Raw genomic sequence first — 9,198 nt, 5'->3', positions numbered from 1 at the left:
TCTGCAAAGCTGAATTTCGACTCCTCACTTTTAGAATAAAGTTTGAATTTTGTAGAATGGGCTTTGTAGAATGCATGTGGGTTGTTGGATTTTATTTGGCACGTACCTTTGTTGTGAAAAACGGAATTTAATTCACAAATGTACGTATTTTCAATAAAATTTGGATTCTGTGCTTTGCAAAGCTGAATTTCGGCTCCTCACTTTTAGAATAAAGTTTCAATTTGGTGAAACGGTTCTTGTAGAATGTATGTGGGTTGTTGGATTTCATTTGGTACGTACATTTGTTGTGAAAAACGGAATTTCATTCACAAAAGTACGTCTTTTCATAGAAATTTGGTTTCTCTCTTCTGCAAAGCTGAATTTCGACTCCTCACTTTTAGAATAAAGTTTGAATTTTGTAGAATGGGCTTTGTAGAATGCACGTGGGTTGTTGGATTTTATTTGGCACGTACATTTGTTGTGAAAAACGGAATTTCATTCACAAAAGTACGTCTTTTCATAGAAATTTGGTTTCTCTCCTCTGCAAAGCTGAATTTCGACTCCTCTCTTTTAGAATACAGTTTGAATTTTGTAGAATGGGCCTTGTAGAATGCATGTGGGTTGTTGGATTTTATTTGGCACGTACATTTGTTGTGCAAAACAGAATTTCATTCACAAAAGTACGTATTTTCAAAGGAATTTGCTTCCTCTCCTCTGCAAAGCTGAATTTCGGCTCCTCACTTTCAGAATAAAGTTTGAATTTTGTAGAATGGGTCTTGCAGAATGCATGTGGGTTGTTGGATTTCATTTGGCACGTACCTTTGTTGTGAAAACGGAATTTCATTCACAAAAGAACGTCTTTTCATAGAAATTTGGTTTCTCTCCTCTGCAAAGCTGAATTTTGGCTCCTCACTTTTAGAATAAAGTTTGAATTTTGCAGAATGGGCTTTGTAGAATGCATGTGGGTTGTTGGATTTTATTTGGCACGTACCTTTGTTGTGAAAAACGGAATTTCATTCACAAAAGAACGTCTTTTCATAGAAATTTGGTTTCTCTCCTCTGCAAAGCTGAATTTTGGCTCCTCACTTTTAGAATAAAGTTTGAATATTGTAGAATGGGCCTAGTAGAATTCATGTGGGTTGTTGGATTTCATTTGGCACGTACCTTTGTTGTGAAAAACGGAATTTAATTCACAAATGTACGTATTTTCAATAAAATTTGGATTCTGTGCTTTGCAAAGCTGAATTTCGGCTCCTCACTTTTAGAATAAAGTTTCAATTTGGTGAAACGGTTCTTGTAGAATGTATGTGGGTTGTTGGATTTCATTTGGTACGTACATTTGTTGTGAAAAACGGAATTTCATTCACAAAAGTACGTCTTTTCATAGAAATTTGGTTTCTCTCTTCTGCAAAGCTGAATTTCGACTCCTCACTTTTAGAATAAAGTTTGAATTTTGTAGAATGGGCTTTGTAGAATGCACGTGGGTTGTTGGATTTTATTTGGCACGTACATTTGTTGTGAAAAACGGAATTTCATTCACAAAAGTACGTCTTTTCATAGAAATTTGGTTTCTCTCCTCTGCAAAGCTGAATTTCGACTCCTCACTTTTAGAATACAGTTTGAATTTTGTAGAATGGGCCTTGTAGAATGCATGTGGGTTGTTGGATTTTATTTGGCACGTACCTTTGTTGTGAAAAACGGAATTTCATTCACAAAAGTACGTCTTTTCATAGAAATTTGGTTTCTCTCTTCTGCAAAGCTGAATTTCGACTCCTCACTTTTAGAATAAAGTTTGAATTTTGTAGAATGGGCTTTGTAGAATGCATGTGGGTTGTTGGATTTTATTTGGCACGTACCTTTGTTGTGAAAAACGGAATTTAATTCACAAATGTACGTATTTTCAATAAAATTTGGATTCTGTGCTTTGCAAAGCTGAATTTCGGCTCCTCACTTTCAGAATAAAGTTTGAATTTTGTAGAATGGGCCTTGTAGAATGCATGTGGGTTGTTGGATTTCAGTTGGCATGTACATTTGTTGTGAAAAACGGAATTTCATTCACAAAAGTACGTCTTTTCATAGAAATTTTGTTTCTCTCTTCTGCAAAGCTGAATTTCGACTCCTCACTTTTAGAATAAAGTTTGAATTTTGCAGAATGGGCTTTGTAGAATGCATGTGGGTTGTTGGATTTTATTTGGCACGTACCTTTGTTGTGAAAAACGGAATTTCATTCACAAAAGAACGTCTTTTCATAGAAATTTGGTTTCTCTCCTCTGTAAAGCTGAATTTTGGCTCCTCACTTTTAGAATAAAGTTTGAATATTGTAGAATGGGCCTAGTAGAATTCATGTGGGTTGTTGGATTTCATTTGGCACGTATTTTTGTTGTGAAAAAAGGAATTTCATTCATATTAGTACGTCTTTTCATAGAAATTTGGTTTCTCTCTTCTGCAAAGCTGAATTTCGACTCCTCACTTTTAGAATAAAGTTTGAATTTTGTAGAATGGGCTTTGTAGAATGCATGTGGGTTGTTGGATTTTATTTGGCACGTACCTTTGTTGTGAAAAACGGAATTTAATTCACAAATGTACGTATTTTCAATAAAATTTGGATTCTGTGCTTTGCAAAGCTGAATTTCGGCTCCTCACTTTGGGAATAAAGTTTGAATTTTGTAGAATCGGCAGAATGCATATGGTTGGTTGGATGACATTTGGCGCATTGAGAAGCCGAATTTCTATGAAAATACGTACTTTTGTTAATTAAATTCCGTTTTTCACAACAAATGTAAGTGCCAAATGAAATTCAGCAACCAACATGCATTCTGCAAGGCCCATGCTTCAAAATTCAGACTTTATTCTGAAATTAAGGAGACGATATTCAGCTTTGCAGAAGAGAGAAAAAAAATTTCTATGAAAATACGTACTTTTGTGAATGAAATTCCGTTTTTCACAACAATTGTACGCGCCAAATGAAATCCAACAACCCACAGGCATTCTACAAGAACCGTTTCACTAAATTGAAACTTTATTCTAAAAGTGAGGAGCCGAAATTCAGCTTTGCAGAGGAGAGAAACCAAATGTCTATAAAAATACATACTTTTGTGAATTAAATTTCGTTTTTCACAACAAATGAACGTGCCAAATGAAATCCAACAACCCACATGCATTCTACAAAGCCCATGCTTCAAAATTCAGACTTTATTCTGAAACTAAGGAGACGATATTGAGCTTTGCAGAGGAGAGAAATCAAATTTCTATGAAATACGTACATTTGTGAATTCAATTCCGTTTTTCACAACAATTGAACGTGCCAAATGAAATCCAACAACCCACATGCATTATACAAGGCCCATTCTACAAAATTCAAACTTTATTCTAAAAGTGAGGAGCCGAATTTCAGCTTTGTAGAGGAGAAAAACAAATTTCTATGAAAATACGTACTTTTGTGAATGAAATTCCGTTTTTCACAACAATTGAACGTGCCAAATGAAATCCAACAACCCACATGCATTCTACAAGGCCCATTCTACAAAATTCAAACTTTATTCTGAAAGTGAGGAGTCGAAATTCGGCTTTGCAGAAGAGAGAAACCAAATTTCTATGAAAAGACGTACTTTTGTGAATGAAATTCCGTTTTTCACAACAATTGTACGCGCCAAATAAAATCCAACAACCCACAGGCATTCTACAAGAACCGTTTCACTAAATTGAAACTTTATTCTAAAAGTGAGGAGCCGAAATTCAGCTTTGCAGAAGAGAGAAACCAAATGTCTATAAAATACGTACTTTTGTGAATTAAATTTCGTTTTTCACAACAAATGAACGTGCCAAATGAAATCCAACAACCCACATGCATTCTACAAGGCCCATGCTTCAAAATTCAGACTTTATTCTGAAACTAAGGAGACGATATTGAGCTTTGCAGAGGAGAGAAATCAAATTTCTATGAAATACGTACATTTGTGAATTCAATTCCGTTTTTCACAACAATTGAACGTGCCAAATGAAATCCAACAACCCACATGCATTATACAAGGCCCATTCTACAAAAATTCAAACTTTATTCTAAAAGTGAGGAGCCGAAATTCAGCTTTGTAGAGGAGAAAAACAAATTTCTATGAAAATACGTACTTTTGTGAATGAAATTCCGTTTTTCACAACAATTGAACGTGCCAAATGAAATCCAACAACCCACATGCATTCTACAAGGCCCATTCTACAAAATTCAAACTTTATTCTGAAAGTGAGGAGTCGAAATTCGGCTTTGCAGAAGAGAGAAACCAAATTTCTATGAAAAGACGTACTTTTGTGAATGAAATTCCGTTTTTCACAACAATTGTACGCGCCAAATAAAATCCAACAACCCACAGGCATTCTACAAGAACCGTTTCACTAAATTGAAACTTTATTCTAAAAGTGAGGAGCCGAAATTCAGCTTTGCAGAGGAGAGAAACCAAATGTCTATAAAAATACATACTTTTGTGAATTAAATTTCGTTTTTCACAACAAATGAACGTGCCAAATGAAATCCAACAACCCACATGCATTCTACAAGGCCCATGCTTCAAAATTCAGACTTTATTCTGAAACTAAGGAGACGATATTGAGCTTTGCAGAGGAGAGAAATCAAATTTCTATGAAATACGTACATTTGTGAATTCAATTCCGTTTTTCACAACAATTGAACGTGCCAAATGAAATCCAACAACCCACATGCATTATACAAGGCCCATTCTACAAAATTCAAACTTTATTCTAAAAGTGAGGAGCCGAATTTCAGCTTTGTAGAGGAGAAAAACAAATTTCTATGAAAATACGTACTTTTGTGAATGAAATTCCGTTTTTCACAACAATTGAACGTGCCAAATGAAATCCAACAACCCACATGCATTCTACAAGACCCATTTCACCAAATTCAAATTTTATTCTAGAAGTGAGGAGCCGAAATTCAGCTTTGTAAAGGAGAGAAAACAAATTTCTATGAAAATACGTACTTTTGTGAATGAAATTCCGTTTTTCACAACAAATGAACGTGCCGAATGAAATCCAACAACCCACATGCATTCTACAAGACCCATTTAATTAAATTCAAACTTTATTCTAAAAGTGAGGAGCCGAAATTCAGCTTTGCAGAGGAGAGAAACCAAATTTCTTTGAAAATACGTACTTTTGTGAAATAAATTCCGTTTTTCACAACAAATGTACGTGTCAAATAAGATTCAACAGCTTACTTAGATCTTGTACGATTTCTTCTATATAATTCAAACCTCTTTTTCAAAGTTATAAACTGAAAACCAGCTTTACAGAACAGAGAAAACAAATTCCCATAAGACTACGTAGTTTGTGAATTTAAACCCGTTTTTCTCAAAAACTGGACGTGTTACAAAAAATCTGAATACATGACTGAATTCAGCGAAGAAAAATCTTTCAAGTACACTGAGAATGGTTGAAGGGAGTAAAACACTGTTGACTAGTGTAATTGGCAACGGGTTATAACTTATAATACAACCTTGGGATCACCGAGAACACCTTATAGACACATTTGGGCCCTTGATATTCAAATCAAAAATAATTTTGTACATGGTGAGACATCCTGATTGGGCTTAAATCCACAGTAGACAAGTGAAGTACTGTACGAAGTTATAAAAATCACGGAAGGAAAAACAATACTGGTCCGGTCTAGGGAATTTTCGAGTTGAGAATTGTCTCGACTGCTCTGGGAATAGACATTGAATATTCAAAAACATATCCCCATACAACTCCTATCCGCACGTCCTATACCTACTGATAGAAGATTACCCTATCTACACTATTTAGGCAACTATGCATATATTTTCACTGGTAAACCTTATAACCAGCAGGAAGAACGTAATCACCGGAGCATGAATGAAATTGGCAAAAATCGGTTAAACATATTTCACCGCGAAACCTCTTTGCGCAAATTTCCCCAGCTCAAACAGTCTGCTCATTTAGCCCGCAAAATAGTTCACATTTTACACTTTCAGCAGCAAGAAGTAGCAGATCTCCCCCGCCATTTCCACTAGTGCCGCGACAACTGCTATCGCGGCCGGGCGGAGATGGTGGTAAAGATTTAATTTTGCCTTTTGATTTCGCTTCGCTAAATTCCTTGCTAGATAATTTTCCACTTTTCCCCCGTGGAGCAGCGCAACCGGTTGGCTTGGCGGTTCGCAGGGCAGCCACATCGAAGCTTTGCGCGTTCGTTCCTCTGTAGTGTCTGTGGTGGAGTGCTTTTAAAATTTTAAATATTTATGCCCGCTTTTACTATTCGCGGTGAAGTAGTTAAGCCCGGCTTTGCCAGCACACCAGTCGTTGGTTGGGAGCTGGCTGCACAGTCAAGTGGAGCGCACCCCGGGAAGCTACTTTTGCGTTTCAAGCAACATTTCAAAGATCAAAAGTAGCGGCGGAATCCGTTAGTTTTACTTGGAGTTTATTACCATAGAATGATGTAAGCCGGGTAATCTTTTGCAAAAGCATGCAATAGTTCCATGTGCACCGCAAATACTGCATGGCATCAAGTGCTACAAAAACATTGCTGGATTGCAGCAATGTGAAATCTTGGAAAAACAATCTTTACACCTTATCTACTATTCGAGCTGATAAACAGCAAAGTTGGAGCTTCCATCATCATCAATGATTAAGCTTATTGAAAATAAAACTAGTGGAAAGCATTCGACCTGAATGTGGGATTTTGAATTAAATATGAATTTTGCGTAAAGCAACGTACACACCAGTCAAGCAGTTTGACGAACATTGACTCCGCCCCCAAAAAAACGCTTCGGTTGCTGCTTTGTTTGAACGTGTGTGAAGTTGTTCGAACAACCATTTGACAGTTGGGGGCTCGGTTGGAAAAAATAAAAACGGTTTGATTTTGGTTTGAGTTGTCGGGGGTGGAGTCAAGGTTCGCCGAACATGTTTGAGCATTTGTAGTGAAGTTGCACAAACCCCCATATATTTTTTGACGGTTGGTGCTCAAGTTGGCGCTTCGGTCGTTCGTGTGTGATATTGTTGGTCGAATTAATTGACTGTTCCTGCCGCTGTTGGTAAAACTTGATGGATGTTTGAATAAACGAGAGGTGGAGTCAATGTTGGTCAAACTGCTTGACCGTGTGTACGTTCCATAATAAATGTCCCACTCTACGCTGACTATGACACTATTCTCTACTTTTGTACATTTGTGTTACTTTCGTTAATATAAATCAGGCGTAGCAATATCTAGACCAACTTTTAAAATGGGGGCAACCGCCAAAATTTATTCAATGTCACCAGGAGGGTTTCTTTGTTCTTTGTCTTTGTATGCAGAAGAGGAAGCGGCTGTTATGCCCTTTCCAAATATTGGTCCAGATGTTATCTGAGTTTGAGTTATCTGATTTATCTGATCATCCTGATAGACAGTACACCTCGGGTTGCGTTCGCGCTGCAAAGGTGTTGCTACAATATTCGCTATAAAAATTCGTTCCACTATGAAGAACACTGCTTTGTTCGCTCGTTGCTCAGAAGATCGAATGATACACGGAACCGTGAAACAACTCACTTTATGGTTCCTTTCACTCAATTCCCCCTTGCGTGGAAGAATTCAAAAGTAAGTAAAATGCGAAAAAAGCGATGAGTACTTTACCTATAATACTCCCGTGTTGAATTTTCACTCACTATGAAATTTCACCAACTCAAATTTATGTTATTTTTACTCACCCGGGACTATGATAAAAACAACTCAAATATGGCTTCTCCCACGGAGCAGGACACGTTAGGTCTCTTTGTTTATAATATCATTTCATTACTAAGAGAGAGTGCGGGAAACTATTGAGTTAAAAATTTAAACTTCGTTCTCAATGTTGGGTTCTTTAAACTTTTTTTAAGTTCTTTATTTTTTGGGTATGGGATGGTTTGTACATATGCTTCCGTGAAAACGGCCTTACTGTTGAGGTTTAATAAAATAGTGAAATCAAATGGAATTATATAAACTCGTCGCATGACAGGTGAATACATTTCACTAAAAGCTTAAAATATTTTTTATATCAGTGGCTGACTTTCAAAGTTGAAAATACCTTTTTTTCAGTGTTTTCTTTGTATTTTGATTTTTAATTTTTTTCCTCATAATATCACAATTTTCGTTAAAATCATATGAAAGCTTTTTTAATTATCTTTACAATGCTATAGATAAACCTTGGTATCGTATCAGAAAAAAAAACCTTTCAAAAACAAACAAAAACCGCGTTTTTTACCTTTTCTCAACTTTGATAACTTATATTCCAAAAACTATAACTTGTAGTGACCTGCAATATTGGGCTTTCTTATTTTGTGCATCAACTTTCTAAAAAAATAGTGATAAAAATTATTGGTGTAAGTCGATTTTCCGATTAATGTCCGCCTAAATCCTCATAGTGCGATGGTGGTATGGTGATGAACCTGGGAGTACGCACGCAAGATATATGTTTTCTTGCTCCGTATCTCGAGGAAATGCAGGAGGAGATTGGCAGGCTGCCCCTGGGGTTGACCAACTAATTGGTCAACTAATAAACTGATACGGTTGGTCAAGGCAACGATTGATCGAGTGATGTGATATTCGAGTTTCAGGAGTACTCTCGAGTCCTGTTAATACGCGCAGAGAGTTACGCCACGGTGATGGTCTTTCGTGCATGCTATTCAACATTGATTTGATCGCAGCTAGAATTTTGATTAGAGTGTGCTTGTGCTCCTGATGCTTTATTGCAAAAATGTTTGCTTCGTAGAGTAAATACAGGGCCAAATCTTTGCGTATTCTTGACGGATTCTTAATCTGCAGCCAACATTGGTTGGCCAATTAGTTCTAGATTTTGGGGAAAGCATGAAACATGATGAATGTCATCGTCACATAAAATGACAAGCAGAAGAAGAGCTTCTGCGTCCGGTGGTTCCGGTTTAATCAAAATCTAAGCAAAGTTATGCTGATTTGAATTTCGACAAAGTTTTGCTGAAGTACAAAAGCATAACTGTTTTTAGCAAAGCTAGCAGAGTTCCAAGAATTCTTGAATAATGAAAGTGCTTTGGCTCCTTCAAGTTGTTTGATTTTTTTATCCCGGGGTTTTCGGAATTTCAAATAATATTTCTCGGGATTCGGGATAAATTGTATAGAGTTTAATTTGGTTTGTCATTTTTCCTTTTTCGTATACTAAGTATACGTAAAGGCTATATTGAAGCGAAACTTCTTTTTTACAATGCATTGTT

The sequence above is a fragment of the Armigeres subalbatus genome, chromosome 2 (genome assembly GCF_024139115.2).
Source record: "Armigeres subalbatus isolate Guangzhou_Male chromosome 2, GZ_Asu_2, whole genome shotgun sequence".
Classification (NCBI taxonomy): Eukaryota; Metazoa; Arthropoda; class Insecta; order Diptera; family Culicidae; genus Armigeres; species Armigeres subalbatus.
Note: the sequence above shows the minus strand (reverse complement) of the source record.